Here is a 17,875-nt window from a genome sequence, read left to right on the forward strand (position 1 = left end):
TCAGGGATCAGGAGCTCAGATGCAACTGCCTGCAGGTGATAGTCATATGAAAGATAAAAGGACCATAATACCATATGGCATCCAAGCAATCAAAAAGAACATTGGCAGAGAAGAAAATAAGAAAAAAAAAAAAAAAAAGCCTGAGGTACACAATTCAGGTTGTATGTTTCCTTTCAAAAGAGATACAGAATAAATCCTACTTCTTTAACATTATAAATTACTCTTCTTTTTAAATAACTTATGAAATGATGACAATTAAGGTATCCTCTAAAGGTCAAAGTAAAACAGCAACAGCTTCTAGCTTGTCCTTTCCAGAATAAAGGATAATATTTGCAACTAAGTTTTTTTTTTTTTTTAATTATTTTCCTAAAAAGTCACATCTTAAATAAATGCTATTATTTTTCGAACACGTCACTGTGTTCTTTCCACTTGAAATTGTCAAATATTTATGTATATAATATGGTTTTACCATAGCCATTCTAAAGAACTATTCTTGCATTAGCCCTTTCTTAATGAAATGCTGCTGAGGTTCTCAGCTTAATCTTCTGATTATTTGGTTATAGGCAGAGTTCATTGTGGTTTTGAAGATCAATATTACTTTAAATTCAAACTCAGTCAGATTCTCAGGATCATCCGTAATTGCTGAATGAAGAAACTGAAGATAAGCTTGAATAGGAGTTGTTGTAAGGAGCTGTTATTTTGTCATACATTTTTCAGTGATTGTTTCAACTCTTGTTTGCATCTCCAGGATATCATACTTTGATAATGCCATGACAAGAAATCATTTGAGGACTTGTGGCTGCATGTCTGCATAATATAAGGCAAGGCCTGCGCAGACTTTATCCCTCATTCCTCCCACCTCAGTTCAGGCACCTACACTGGAATACAGGTCACTCCAAGCACCTTCTTATGGTGATTCAGGCAACTTCTATTTCAAGGCCTTTTAGAGACTCCAGCTGTTACATTCCAGGTGAAGCCTCTGGCTAAAATCAGGTGGAATGAAACAGGCCAGAAAGGCAAACTTTGGACTGGACTTCAGAAGAAGTCTCGCATTTATTTCAAAAGTTGCTTAATATTAAAATTCAATCTCTTTCTCGTTTCTTCATCCCTAATTTAGAAGATAATAATTCTTCTCTAGCTAGCCGAAGTAATTCTTGGGATAACTTCTTTAGCAATTTAAAACCATTTATTTCAGTAAGCAAGCAGGTAGACAGGAATATGTTAGGCATCTTATCAGTTGGCATTTTCTGTGAAATTCAGTTCATTGGAAAAAATGTCCTGTTTGAAGCTTGAGCGCTTCACAGAATTTGGAGCAAGTTTGAAGATCAAAAGCAAGACACAGATAACGATGAATTTGTGTGATTTTCTTATTTCAATAAAAATATTTTCCCTGCCATAGTACTTTGTGTATACTCTGAATACAGAAGTCTTCTTAAATTGAAGGAGGGGGGAAGCAACCAAAACCAAAAGGTCTAGACACAAAGAAGTTTGTTTCCTAACCTAATCACAGGAACATTAAGCATACACATCTGCATTTGGTGATATAGGAAAACTTAGAGAGCATTCCTTTTTGTTCTGCATGTCTCCTTATAGCTCTGATTAAAGCTAGAAATACTATTACAGATCAAATAATATTATATCATGTGCATGGTTTTGAGCCTACAAAATGGAGGTCAGTTTGAAGGACTTTGTACTTTTTCTGATTTATCCATTGATTTCCTTATTAAATAAAAGCTAAGGAGGCCTCATACTTTCATAGCCAAAACTACATTTCATTAGGAAAAAAAATCCTAACAATCCCTCTTTCTTGCAATGATGCAGACTGTTGAAGTGACTGTACTTTATCAGCTACTACAGCTGACATCTTCCCCTCATATTTGCCTTTGACTGGCATTTCTGCGGCAAACTTCAGTAATCAACTTGCTTGAGAATTTAGCACTAAGTATTATTTAATGTTATTCCTTTAAAATGCCCTTTATATGACTTTGCAACTGGCAATAAGATGGAAAAATAGCATCACAGACAACGAGCTTGCTTCCCAGGAATCACTAACAGACCATCAGCAAGGATGACCACAGTAATTTGGTGCTTCACCCAGCAGCACACTAGCGCCAATTAGAAGCCCTGGGAAGCCTGGCTTGAAAATATATGTTAACTGTGAGCAGACATATCACAAATGCTTTGCAGAGGGAGCTACGTTTGGAAGCCTGAAGACATAATCACTTCTTAAACCTAGAAATACTGCCCCTTTGTATTCTGCTACTCTGGCCAATTTGTTCATAGGTTAACTGGCTAAGTCCCTAGCAATCACTCATCTCAACACAATATGGGAATCTCTGAGTTAAGTAATGTCCATGATATTCATTCTATAGGAAAAAAGATAACTACTTTGCCTGCAAAATAAAGTACTGGACCATGCTGAAGAGTTGCATCAAATGCAAGAGATTTCTGGCAAGTTAAACGCTGCGGCAGATAGTGTCAAAGCCTCATAAGGACCACAGATGACCCCTTCCCATTATCATTAACTAGCTGTAAGGCACCCGGAGCCCATGTCAGATTTGAAAATGTCAGAGTTGATAAGGGATATTTGCTTAAATTCCTATTTCATGTTTGGAGGGTCTATTCTGCTACAGCTGAGTAAAACCAGATTTCGAGTTCACTTCAGTCGGATTAGTTTCCTCCATGAGAGGGGACTAACTGGGATTCATGTCTTCCTATTGTTCTGTGTACAACCTTTATCAAGAAGTGTAACCGCAGAGTACCGACACCTGATGTACTGAAAACAGGGAGATATACCGCCTTGTGCTGACCTCGCCATGTCCTGCAGAGAACCGCTAAGCTAATCCAGGGTAAGTGAGGCTCTGATGTTTAGAGCAGGTCTGCTTTACAGCAGAATATTCATCTCTGAATGGGGATAGGAAGAAGTGTCCAGAAGCGTTATTTATAAAGGAAGATAAGTGCTGGCTAACTTTCCCGTCTTATGCTTGTATCATCTAATTACTTTGGCATGGTGTTTGGCTCTTTCATGTTCCAAGTCTGCTTTGTGCTCTGGCAATTCACATCATTCTCCTTCCTATCTCTTACATTTTCTTTCCCCTCCCTTTAGATACATCATTAACAATACTGAGTAAACTGAGCTTCAGGGGTTTATATACGCTGGGTGTTACATAATTTCTGCTCCCACTTTCCAACCAACACTATTTATTTTTTTGGCTGCAAGACAATACGCTATAACGGAGCACACTTTTAATGGGATGTCCCAGACCCCCATGTCAATCTCAAAGCACTCCCCAAATAGTAAGAGCTATGAATCCCAATGACTAGCTTCTATAATTTGGGGAGGGGGAAGTCAAGAACTATTAATTTTTTAAAGACCAGTGAAAAAACTAAGTGAAGCAAAAAAAGTCATAAGATATAAAACTTAATCTGGCTGTATTAATCATCTTTTCATAGAGCAGGGCCTTTCCTCCAGTACTAGCAACCTGTAGACTTCCCAGATTGTTTACACCTAAGAGAAGTGGCTTTCCTCCCTTCACCTCCTGCTGTGGGATCCTTCCCATCACAGTCATTTCCAGCACTGTACCTTTCTTCATCAAGGGCTTCTTTCCACCTCTGTTTTAGAAACTTCTCCCAGCTGTGCGTGCTCCATCACTTGCAGGGAAGGACCTCACTTCCCATCTTCCCTCTGTCCTGGGGTGGTTTTTTTTAGGACGATGGGCTGCAGATGAGACAAGGCCAAGAGACAGCCTTTCTAGGGAATACCACACATGGTAAACCACAAAGAAATAAAACAGGTACCATCCTCAACAGACTGGGATATAGTTTGCAAAATTTTACTCTTTGGCATTCCCTAATATGTGAATTTGCTAGGAATTTTTCTTACTGGCTCTGGAATGGAAAAAGACAGACAGCCCCAGGAGAAAATACCAGTCTGGTTAGCGCCAGCACAGGCTTACGGGTACCTGTACCAAAAGGAAGCCTCTGTGGTGGGTGAAGAGGAATAGCTGGACTAAAAAAAAGATCTAAGAAAAGGCAGAAGATCACCTTCAGCTTCCTATCATGAACAGGGCAAAATTTTGCCCTGTTTGATGCAAGAAGAGGATGCTGAGCCTCCATAGCAGGGTTGTCACCTTCACCCCCCATCTGGCTTTTGCTGCGGCACTAGGTGGCCTGACATGGTGTAACAGGGCAAAAGCAGCTTAGTTCTCACCAGGGAAGGCAGGGAGGAGCCTTGGCCTCATCCAGACATGTTGTCAGCAGTCTTCCCTGGACACAGAGATGATTTCAGCCTGAGCAGTATCGATAGTGCTTTTGCAGAGGAAGTTGGTGTGTCCAAGTGTGAATATATGCATGTCTAAGTGCAATCTTCTACAGCAAATTGTTAAATGTTCAAACTGCAACATGGTTTATGGCTTGTATGTGCTATTAAAAAGGTTTCTACGTGATGACACAACTCTTTCAGTCTCAAATCCCTGAAGCCTGACAGGATTTGTAAATGCTTCATCTGTTTGGTCTTCCTAACACTAAAAAATCATTCTTTCAACCTCACTACCTTTATCTCCTTCTTTTTGAGTTATCTGAGTTTGAATACCCTAGTAAAGTTTCATAAATGTTTCTTATGTAAAGGACACTTCCTAATCCTAAAATGAGGCAATAAGATATAATTCCACACTCAAATTGTCTAATTACAGTCTGTTAGAAAATGACAAATGTCTCTCTCAAAGAATAAAAAAATCAGCAGGTAGCTGGCAGGATAGATTAGGTTTAATTATAAATATTTTCACTAATCTGTTAATAACGTGATTTAGGAAAAAGATTAAAAATGTAATCTAAATATTTCTTGCATCCATTTTTAAACAAGTCTTTAGTTCTTATTCTATACACAAATGAGTATATGGCTCTAGCATTAATTTGTTGAAACTAGATCAGTATCAGGGGAATCTTTGATCTGCACAATTATCAATTAGATAATTAAAATCAGAAGAGTGAATATGCTTTGAAGATTTATTAGTAACTTAATTTATTCTCAGTTATTAATTTTCATTGCATGAAATTGAAAAACATGAAACAACAAAGCATGCATGCTGGCTCTGTAGAGGTCTTTGAACTAACAAGTCTCCTATGAGTTCCAGGATGTATATTCTGGGTTATTTAATTACACACACACACACACACACACACACACACACACACACACAAACACATATTCCTAAGGAAATATAAGCAGAGTCTGTGAGGGATAGATTTGTGATTAGTATTGTAACAAATAATACACCTATATTAAAGGTTTTATGAAAAAAACATAAGGTAAGTTTTGGAGTGTTTAATTACATTTTCTCTTCAAGTTTACTCTAAAAATGCCTTTCACCCTACAGTAGGGTAGCTGTTGTCATCCCAGTTCAACCTTTTTTCTTCACTACTACCTATTGCATTAATGGGAATTAAATATAACACATCAGGCAAATCAGATCATCTTATGATTACACACAATAGCCTGCTGTTTAAAATGAAATAATGGAACCTCAAGCTTTCTTACATGGATTAAAGAAATTATTTTTAAATTTATGCCGTCTGTTTGTATTTACCAAAGGTGTCACACAGTGACATTGTACTCTAATGTGCAAAGGTACATACGCCATATAATTTTCTTCCAGTTAGGCACAGTGATTACTCTAGAATCACACTTTCTGTGAAGCTGAGTATTATTAACTAATCCAAGTGGTTACTTGGAAACTTAAAGGTCAGAAGAAATCTCTGGACTAGCTGACATAGTGGAATGACCAGAAAAACTCATATACAGACGGTAAAAATGAATGTTCTGAGGCAGTACTTGTGATCCATCTCAGAAAAAAGAAAGGAGCATGTCAGAGCATTTCAGCAGCAAGCCACCAGCCTGATACCACACAAACTGAGCTTCATCATTTAAATATCATAGAAAATTACCAGAAATGAAACTGTGCATCATAACAGCCACATAAGTCTACCTCCCTGAGGAAGGATTTAAAAAGCTCTCTCATCCAAGGTCTGTTTGCAAGCTTGATTTTTTGAGGGCTTACGTCAAATGTTCTGTTCATTCACCTCGTACTCAAACACAGAGATGGCATTTGCTACTATTATGTACAAAGAAAACACAAAAAAAGAACAGCATCCCCTGTCAAGAACAGACTTTGAGAGAACAAGTATTCTGCCTGCCAGCCCACTTTTTTTTATGTAGTTTTTCTAAATGTATAAAGGGTGAATAACTGAAGATTCTAATTGCATTGCAGATGAAATCCTAAAAGTTACCCTGTTCAGTCACATACATCTACAGCCATTTGTTCTAGGAATCAGGCTTTCCATTGCACCTCACACACGTGATATTTTTAGTATTTCCTGGTTTCAGTTAGGAAAGAAATCACAAAAAGATAGCTTTTCTTACGTATTTTTCTGTGTATTTTTATCATCATTGTATCTTAGGAGGAACCCACAGCAAAGAAACCAAGCGCACCATGATAAATAAGCATCTGGACCATAAACAAGGGTGAGTTGCACCTTCCATTCAGATGAGTATTTAGGTAAATGTTACTTTAATCAGAAGTGATCAACATGCCTTCAAGCTAAATGCAAAAACCTAGCCCAGTGAACTGCTATTGCAAACACGAATTAAAATGCATCAGTTATGTCAGATGAGAATAATCTCTTTCTAATGTCATGGAGCTGAGTAAAGACAGAGTTACAACTTCTACTTAAAGGTCTCTGATACAAATAAGTGGAATGGCACAATCTCTGGAATTCATCAGGGAAAAACTACCTGCATTTTGCCAAGTTAATGAAATGTTTTTACTGCACTATGGATTGCTTATTGTTCAGAGTGGTCAGACACTATGCCAAGCAAGCATCAGCATAAGCTATCCCTCTCCTCCCTAATTTATTTCAGCAAAGCCTACAGTATCATCCTTTTTAATTTTTAATTAGCATTCTGAAAGCAACTGCACGCTGCTGTGCCCTGCCTCAGGAGGAATCTGGGGAAGACCCTGGCAGCGGCAGCAGCCACCACCACCTCTGCCCTTGTTCCATGGCTGGCATCTGCCTTGGCCACCACTGCAAACCAGGCAAAAAAAGGAGAGCTTCATCTCATATTCACATACTACACAGTGTCTTTCCCACATTGCTTCTAGACAGTAACAGAGCCAGCAAGTTCTCAACAGACACATTTTTATGATAATGAAAATGTCACTGCTTTAAAGCTAAATAAAATAGTTTTATTTTAATAAAGCGTTTGCTTGAGAAGCCACAGAATTTTCACTCTGATACATCTTTCCCTTTCAGAACATAGTCTGATCATTTAAAAAATGCTGGAAATGCACCTTGAATTAGAACACAGTTACTCTGAATTACTTTCCAGTAATTCAGAATGCAAGGCAGCATTTCCAGTGAGTTGTGCCATTCTGATAACTTGGAATAGTCAAGAACCAATTCACAGCTGCTTTGCATTCCCAAAGTGACACAAAACAAATGATTTTTACTAAGGAATTCACTCTTCCTTAAGTTCTCTTCTCCCTTCTTTCACCAACATTATATCAAATAACCAATGCATTAAAAAAACCTCAAAAATTTTACTGAAGAAATAAGAAAGTTATAACTAAAAGTTTCAGTATTGCCTCACTGGAAAATTTTCAAACTCGTTTTTTCATTCTTCAGAAACCTTGTCTGATAATCTATAACAAACCATTCAGCCATGAAAACATCCTCAGTGCTGTGTAATGCACAGCGCAAGAAAGCAGTGGTGCACTTCCCATGAACACAGCCTGCACACACGCGCGCACACACACACACGCACACAGCTTTAGCAGGCAGGTAGGTGGGCATGTGGCATGCGGGGGGGCTGGCAGAATGCTCCCTTTTGGTGCACAGACATAACTGAGCAAGGAAAGAGGAGGCTGTAGTTTGTTCCACAGACTGCCCACAGCAAGCAGAGGAAAACAGGCGTGCTTCAGCCAAAACCAACAAACCTGCTGCTCCTCTCCTGTGCCTCCCAAGTCTGGGGCAGAGCGGCTCGCCTGGAGCATCCCATAAGGCAGAGCTGTCAAAACTGCTAGTGGAACTACGCACTGGTCCTATCCTAGCCATAACGCATGCTACAGCTCTGTGGTGGAGCTCTTTCTTCAGGGGGTGGGGGGTGGCAGGGAGCGGTGTGTGTATGGGATCCTTGTAGGACCAGGGAGAAAGCTGAACTATCTGATATATACATTCGCTTACACAGAAGCTCAGCAAAGAGGGTAGAGCTCAGAGTCCTAGGAGAGAAAATGGGAGTAACAGTTTCCTGAGGACTGCTAAGCCAACACACTATTAAATGTACCGTCTAACATTGTTCTGTTCTTCCACTCTTGCAGCTACCACATGTGATGGACAAAATCCAAGTTAAACACTCTCACCAGAGCATGCTCCAAGACAGACGACTGGGTTTCAGACTTCGCCAATACAATGCAGTTCTATTCTCTATTTATTTTTGTAGTTCAAAGATCTGGCAGTAGCCCATTTGATGCCTGCCATAAGGACCAGTACACTCCTGATTACTGCCATGAGATTTCCAAGCCCACAGACAGCATGTATTCCAGCGTATGCCAGTCACCAAGATAGACTACATACAAATAGCAGGATTCTCTGAAAGAAAGAAAAAAGCCAGGTCCCATTTCCACTTTGAGCCCCCCCACGACAGGCTGCCAACTTGAGGACCTTGCTTTAATCACAGCAACCACATGAAAGAGTTTTTTCTGTTTATCTTGGTTCTTTTAGGAAACCAGTGATAAGTCTGCCATGAAAAAATTCCATCTTCTTCTGGAAGCTGGCATACTTGTCCCAAGATATGGGCTTTGATTTCATTTGAAGTGTGGTTATTTACAGTCATATCACAGAGCGCTTGAGTTTTCTCATTCTACCAGATGACTTCTTTTCCCTAATACGTAAGCTGTGAATACTTCAGCATTCCTCTCAAGTACAATAACATCTCTGAGTGGAAGTGGTGGGAAAAGGGCAGCAGATCCTCCTAAAGCCACAGGTCAAGTGTGCAGGCTGTGTCCTTGATGTGCGTACCCGGCCAGGCGGCAAGAGGTGCTGGAAGAAGATCTGTGGCCCACACATAGGAGGGGATGAGGAGTGTGATGTGACTAACTTTTTTTTTTTTTTTCTCCCACTAGGCTTTCTGAAGCAAATACAACATGTGCAATATTAAATAAGGGTATGAGATTGGCACCCAACTACTGGATATGAAGATGGAGTATTACTTTGCCATAGAATAGCACTAACGGAGAAAAACAAAGATGCAGACTAAATGCAGATAAATCATATAATCCTCTTCTGCAAGAGTTAGCTGTGGTGGTGGTGGTATTTTTGGCTGTGGAGTATTGTGGATAATCAAACAAGTACTCTTGTCCCTTTAAATCACAGCAGTGTATATATATATATATACACTTTTTAACTTTGCTACCATCCATAGACCACTGGCTGCCCCCAGTGCTGTTTGTGGTGCAGCCAGATTCTGTAGTGCATTAGTTTTCGGGGCTCGCTAGGCACCTCATAGGGTTTAAGTGTCAATGAACACAATTCTCCCTCTGCTAACCAGAAGTTTTAGAAGGTGTGAAATGACTAACAGGCAGCTTTGAAGCCAAATGAACCCAATGGATGCAAGGCAGTGGCTGTGACAACAATGGGAGTATACACTGGAGGTTATTTAGGTGCAGGTTGCTAAAGGACTTCAGGCACAGGTGGTAGCAGTCTGCTGCAGACGAATGAAAGACATTTATGGACATACCTGATTCCTGGAGGCTACATGAAGCCTCAACTTCTGGCAAAGGCATAAATGAGGATGGAGAGGAAAACTCTTCTCATATTTGCAGAAAGATGCATAATTTTCAAATTCTGAAGGATCATTATCTTCAGCACAACCATTTTTCCTCTTGAAATGTACGTTTACTTCTGACTTCTCAGCCCTTGGCACCCATAATTCAATTTTCTGGTTTAAAAAATTGCTGAGGTCTCTATGCTAATATCTCAGCAAACACAATATCTCATCTCTGACTGTATCCTGTTTAGTCTGGATTTGTTCATGGTCACAAGCAGCGGATTTGAAATACAGCCTTGCAGAATAATCAGTAATAAACACACGAAGTGACAGGCAATAATTTCGTAGTTTTCATGGGAGATAACATAAGATATTTTGCAAAACTTTGCCATACTGCATGATTGTGCCAATTTACCTCTTGCAGTACGATGGAGTTATTCGTATTGTGAGGTATCAGGAGATGTTACTATAAATCTTGCAGTATCTTGTGAATGTGCAATTACTCTTCACAAGTGCCCAGATGGGATTATATCTCATTATATCAAGTGCTATGCAAAAACCAAATGTCTGGCGGTAATCAATGGGGTTGGAAACTTCAAGAACAATAGATCTGCTGCTGAAAAAAAAAAACAACCACAAACAGTCAGAGTTCCGACTTGAATAACAACTCAAACGACTGGATGTTTATGTTAACATTGTCCAAAGCGTGTAATCATTCTGAGAATGCAAAAAGGGACTGAAACACAAGAGTGACCTTACTCGCAGACTTTCCACTATGTCCTTTGTCTGTGTATCTATGAGTTAGAAATATTTCAAAACATTTTCCTGTCTGATGCTACAGTAGCATTTAGATTCCTGACCTATTTTGGAAACAGAAATAACAGATCCCTGGAAAAAAAAAAAGAAAACCACATTAGAATCACAGAATCCTTTAGGATTCCTTGGAAAAGGAAAAGACCTTTGAGATCAGCAAGTCCAACCATATAAACATATATACAGTATTACAGTTAGAAAAAGGTCCATATTGGTGGAAGCTTAAGTGAGTTCCTATTTTATGAGTGAACCAATTCACTCAAACACCTAGGCCTGTTGTTTGTGTATATAGGTGTAATACATCATTGCCAAATTCCCAATTACAAGCCCTAACCAAATTTTTCGACACAAAACACTCCCATTCCCTCTGCCTGGCACCTTAAAACATGCCACTGAACAATTACTCCCCTTCACATATCACTGCAGCATTCCGTAAACAGACATCATCCCTGGGTTATGCCGCTCAAGAACTGCTTGTGGCCAATCCACACACTTTGCAGTATTTCAATTTAATTCGCGCCAGCAACAGATTTCCCCAGAGAAACATCTTTGCATGATCTCAAATGCACGCCAGAGATAGCCGACTATACAGGCTTGGGGTTTTCCCTGAAGTTTTCTGTATCATTACTAGCTGAACAGGCTCAGTTGAGTATGATTTCAGATGCTCTTTTGTTAAAATTAGCTTTTAATATTAGTCATGAACAGATCTTCATCCTCCAAACCATTTTTTCCCTTAGTGCCAACATATTTAAAGAAAATTGCATCTGAATGCACTTATTCTTATTGTCTGACAAACAGTTTGACTAAACGCACCAAGTGTTGATCCCTCTCTAAAATATTTTTAAATGCTTTGAAATGTCCGTTTTCAGTTTTCTCCAAAAAATACTTATTAGATCAATTCCAAAGGAAGCATGGGACAAATCAGATCAGATTTTTAAGGTATAAAGTGAAAACAGCTGAAATTTTTCATTCAAGAAAAATAACCTTTCATGAAAAGAAGGCTTCAAATTCACGATTCTACTGATTTTTTACTCATTCTTAGAAGTGTTGAGAAGCAAAACTGAAAGCAACTTTTCTTCCTTTCTGTTGGAAAAAGAACCAAAAAGCAGAGGTGGGTAAATTCTAGTTACCTGCCTTTAATTTTGGCCTCAGCAGTGTCATTTGTCAGGATTGCGCAAATTAACCAAGTTCCTTTTACTGAATCCTTGCAACCCTTGCTAATGCATAAGCCTTAACGCATGGAAATACACAGGCATTTTGAGTTCAGTTTCTAGAACAAGTAACCAGGAAAACCACTGTGCTGCCTCCTCCCTCCGGCTCCCAAAACTTGTCTTGAAAATGTTTAATGACCCTAACTCTGCAAAACTCCCGTGCAAATGGATGCTACTTCTCAGACTGTCACGAACAAGGGGAGCTGTAATGGCTGGTTTCAGATGGATGGCACCAGTTTCAGAGAAAAGTTCTTTTTTAAAAAAAGGCTTTGGGGTCACTTTTCCTTATATGCAGCTGCATTAGTCTGCCTCAGCTTTCTCTACAACAAAAGTGACAAAACTCTACAACAAAAAATGAGTAAGTGATGTCCAGCATCATGCCTGGGCTCTTGGGTGGAGAGGAAATTTCCTCCAGGCTCTGCAGACCAGCATCTGCCACTTAGCAATAACTTGGCTGGCTGTGGGAAACTGCAACCCACATATTTATTCTCCCGACTTACCAGTTTTGCTCTTCTGACTTTTCCTTGCAGTTTCTTCCATCCAGTCTGTGCATAATCAACTTCTCTTTCTAAATAGTGCTTAGGACGTGGACTTCAGGTTTCCTTCTTGCTAGAATTCCTGCTTACTTAGTCCCCCTCACTGTAATTTTGTACTTGTTATTTCTGCCTAACACTATGCTCTTACTAGAGAATGTAAAAGCTTGCAGTAATTGCTCCTAATAGCTGCCCTTGAAAGATTACTGCTGTTTTATGTTTGGAAATACCAGCTCTGACAAGATATGCCAACACTTAATTTGTACTTGAACCATTTAGTAGGTGAGTTGACTTTGATCACCTTAACACTTAAAAAAACAACCAAAAACCAAAAAAACACCAAAAAACAAAACAAAACAAAAACCCTAACAAAAATCATATAGCAAACAATGTTAATAAATATGCTGAAATATCTCTGCATTTTTGAACGCTCTTAGTCTCTTTCTTGGTCTGTGCAACTCCAAACAGGGTAAGGGACATTTTGTGCTATTTATATGTGGTCTGTTCAGCTGGGAGAATATGACAACGTGGACTCACTAAGAAATACACAATACATAAACGCAGCTCTTAATTTTTCATGGGTAGGTAGTTAACAAGAGCTCTGCCTACAGATGAACTAAGCAAGTGTTACCTGGATCTAATGATATGCTCTTGCTTTCACTAAAATTGTATAATGCAAACCAGAATAAAACTCTGGCTGTATATCCACAAAATATAATTTTTTTCCACCAGAAACTAGAATAGTTTAATGTGTTGATCTTTACATCCTGCTACAGTCCTTTAATAAAATCAGCCTGGAGTTTGGAGGGCTTAGCTATTGTATTCAAAAGGCATTAGTGTCCAGATTGTAAATTTGACCATCTTTCCCTCTCTCCAGCCCTTAAAAACAATAGCACAACAGAAAGAAAAGAAACAGACTGTGCTTGTTAACATAATTTTCAACCGAAAAAAATATTGCAGTTTTATATGTTCTACTAATTTTTTTAACATAGCCAACACAATACATTTCTAGCAGTTGACTGAGGCTTCTAATCCAACAAAACACTTAAATACATACTTAATCTTCATCTTCGAAGTTGACCTCTCGATATCAACTGAAATACTCAAGAGCAGAACTTGACAGAAATGGTAATGCTCCCTGCCCTAAAAACAAACAAACAAACAAACAAACAAACAAATTTCTAAGAAATTGATCCCAAATCTGTACCCCCAGAAACCCCTAAAAATATTTACTTTTTTTCTTAGAAATTAAAAACAAACAGAAAGTTCTGGCCTCCTGAATGCATGCCAGGAAAGCTCCTGTCATCTGCCAGAAAGTGAATTTACAGCAGGGAAAAAGGTGGCTTCAATAAGCCCAAGAAGAGCAATAAAAGCAACAAAATTATTATGAACAGCCTGGTAGGTAGTAATTACAGCCATAAAACCGTTGCTATTTACACACTCATTTTTTTATAGCTATCATGGCAAAAGAAATGGGAAAAGGATGATGAGATGCTTTTGAGAAGTTTTAATCGTTTGAGAAGCTCATCATTTTCAAGAGAGCTGTTAAGAATGAAAGCACGAAAGGGCTCAGTGGGAAATTTGATAAATGGGCAGTCTGCTCTGTTTTTTGAGGAAACCCGATAAAGACAACTTTATGTGCTGAGTGCAGGAAAAAAAAAAAAAAAAGCCAGTATAATTTTTTTCTGAGTGATGAATTTAGAAATGTTCCTTGGATTAATAAAAACATCAGTAACTATGGGATAGTTACGTAACTGAACTCAGTATTTGTATTAACAACACTTTAGACACATCATTGTTGACACCTTATAATCAATCCACTGCAAGTAGCTTCACTGGGTCAGGGTAGAAAGTGTATCTTAACAATTGTGATGGAAAAATAACCATAAATTCTGTTTGATCCTGTGTTACAGAAACTATAAAGCTGAAAATCAGAATTATCAATGTAGGTTTTGAAATCCAAACAAGGTCAAGGAGTTCAAACTGAAAAATTATTCTCCAACCCATGAAAACTCATACTGGGAAGATCAAAAACCTCCATTAAAAGTCTGAATAAAATCAATATTTCTATTTCATAACAATGTGAAAGACACAGACTTAATGGGAATTCTGTCCTCACACTAACTCTAATATTGCATAGAAAGTTGTCAAAATTAAAGGGTCTTCATAGAATACAAACTGTGAAAGTTTACATAGGAACAATTAAAACATAATTTTTAAAAAATAATAAATTATTCTAATAAAATAGTTCATAGGATTTATTCCTAAAATAGATGTAAACAAAAAAAAAAAATTAAAATTAATCATGTCATATCATAAGGACATTTTCATGTTGTTGAATCAAATCAAGAAAACAAAAGAAGTAATTCATTATTTCTTGTATTGAAAATGTTAAAATTAATGCCTTCCTGCGGAAATTTTGTTTCATCTGCACTGCAGTTTAATAAACACTATAGAAAGAATCTGAATGGTGTGAAACAATAATGCCAGACAGAAATTTTAAAATATCCTTATGATGCGTTATAGCAATGATCAGACATATAATCTGAAAATCAGGTGTCTTCAGAATATTAAAAATCCTGTACTTATGTTAACTTCTCAGGTAGAGCTGGGATTTTCAGAGACTAATTTTTAATATAAAATGGGTTTCTAACTTTCTGAGATGAGCTTCTGAAAATTACAACTGTGTAAGCAAGGAACTGTTGAAAGTTTTTACTATAATAGTCTCGATGGAGATGAGCCAACCAACTCATACGCATATTACAGCACACTCTGTCAACTGTATTATGGTTAGATGTTTCAATGGACTGCTGAAACTTTCAGCAACAGCTCGGTTTCAAATATGATTGGATCAAATGCAGTCACCACTAGTAACTTGTTAGTGACTACAGAAATGCCTGTAAAGTAACTCCTTGGAAAATGGAGCAAATTGTTAATTCCCTGTTTTTAAAAAATGAATAATTCAACCAAAGGCCTAGTTTTCCTTTGGCAAGCTCTGTAGGTATGATGGTAGTGCTGCAGGTCCTTTTTATTCACTGTGGAAATTTTTATTGCTTCAGGGATTCAAAACCAAAAAGAACAATTGAAATATAACTGTTGACTGAAATCAATGGCCAAGATTTGTTCCAAAGCAATCTAGCTCCCCTCTGAAAACTTTTATTATATCATCTCACAGATCTGGTATGTTGACTTGTGTTTTCTGTCCACAGTATGGCCACAGAAGCTACAAGAACTTAAATGTAAAGAGCCATTCATACAATTGCTCCATGAACCTTGAGTCATAATGATTCAGATGCACCACAGCCACCATAAATTCTCCAACCCAGGAAATACCTGAGACCAAGTGCAGCTGCAAAAGCATCTTATAGAGTCACTTTGGTTTTCTGTCTTTCAGGGCAGAAGTGCCCAAGGACTTCAAGGCTTCTGCTTTGCACTCTTCCTTAGTTTGCCATAGCTAAGATAGCGACTTAGAAGGAAAGAACATATTTTGTTTCACAAAGTCATTTTAAAGGACTGCTCTTGTGGTTTTGCCCAGAGATGCTGGTAAAGAGAAGGATTAATGTTTTCTAAAGGAAGGTAAAGTAATATGTGAAAATAGCATAAATTTGTAACGCATGTGGTTGAAAAAGTACACGAAGTTTCAAGGTTTAAAAAGAAATAAAAAGGAAATAAAAAGAAAAAAACCCTATACCTAACCATCTGATTAGATACAAATAACCCATGCCTTCTCCCTGTTCTAATGTCACTTTAGAGTTCAATGTCATGATAAAATTACTTAATGCAACAGCTGTATCCATAGCTGGGAGCTTTCCACACCATAGCGGAAGGCTGAGCTGGGCTTGAATGCTTTGCTACTGGGAGAAGTGACCAAGGGATCAAGGAATATGGTGCCTTCCAAGTCTATGCTGAAGATTCTTTTAGTATTTTTGCTCATGACCAGCTAGATAGTGATAAAAGAAACTATTCCTAATTAGTTTAACTAGGGATTAGTCTAGAAACCAAAGCCAGCCTAGTTCAGTAATATTAATATCCACTAACTAGGTCACATTATCCACAATTACTATAGAGACTATAGAGTTCCCTGTGGGAAAAAAAAAACCAACCTTCTAAGTTATCACAGGACAGGAATGAAATCTGGGATGTATCTAGTTCAATAATGGATTCAGTCAAGCAGAAAATTAACCAACACACAATCTATCCACTAATGCAGTAACACTAGAATTCCTGCAGTATGCCAGGTATCTGTTTCAATCAAACCAGGGGAGAGAAACAATTCAGAGTTGTCTCACAATTTTTGGAGAAAAGAGAATTTCACTCAGAAATGAAAGACTAGATGTTTTACTCTGCTGAGCAGTGCTCAGTGCAGCAGGTAGGAAGGATAGCAGCAGCACCCTCTTGGCTCTAATGATGCTTCAGGTAAGACTGGATTTGCTAAGTGTGCCTCATGTCCATTTGTTGGGCATATCCCCCAACATATTTCTTAAACCTGGTATGGCAAGCCACAGCAATTAGCAGAGGAGCTTGCTCTGGCAATGAATTCTGCATGTGAGCTAACCAAATTTAAGAAAATCCAGATCACAGAAGTCATTATTTTGAATGTCTTCCAGCTGTTTTCTGTCAATCACAGTACTTTTAAATACACCATGAAAGTACCATGTTGCTGAGGACCTTGGATGCTGCAGAATATTTTCAGATGATGAAGAGCAAGAATATATGAGAAAGTATATACCCATACCCCCAAAGGAAAACTCGAAGCAAAGGCTATGTCTAATCTTTTTAATCTGCACATAAAGGGTATTAAGGTCTTGATCTCACAGATTTCCAACACACTCCAAGCATATACTACAACCTTCAGGACTGTTCTGCTTTGCATGGAAACAATATATGAGAAGGAGGAAGAAACCTAACATTGGTTTGTTCCCCATCTGTAGTCATAAACCCTCAGAGTTCAGATGTAACTAAGGACGGCTTATTTGAAACAAAGGTGTGGACAGGTATAGGTCCACCTAAAAAGCTGACACAGGGATCTCATAAACACATCAGGTATATCCATATCCTTTAATTCCAGCTATGTATGTGGTAACCAACAGCACAAGAGACTTCAAGATCTTTTTTCAGTTTATCAATATTGTATGATTTCTTTCTCACATGAAGAGAAACTTAAAATAATAGAAACATCCAAAGCCAGCCTTCGGTAAGTGTAGACAAGATAGCACACTTGCTTTCACTGATTTACACGGTAGATCAGCCACCGACTTCTCTCTCAGTGCGACAGAATTGCTCGCTTTTTATGCTAAACTAAGATGGTATTCAGCCTTGAGAAATACTTTTTTCCCTTTAATAAAAATATTTAAATGTTACCTCAACCTTTAAAAATAATCATAATGAAAAAAAAAAAAGAAAAAAGATTTAATTGAAACTGTTCATCTTTAATCAATTGATTTATTTCTTTTCAAGGCCTAGACTAGCTGTGCTTGAAATGCCTTACTATGATATAT

This window comes from Falco peregrinus, chromosome 2 (genome assembly GCF_023634155.1).
Source record: "Falco peregrinus isolate bFalPer1 chromosome 2, bFalPer1.pri, whole genome shotgun sequence".
NCBI classification, from domain to species: domain Eukaryota; kingdom Metazoa; phylum Chordata; class Aves; order Falconiformes; family Falconidae; genus Falco; species Falco peregrinus.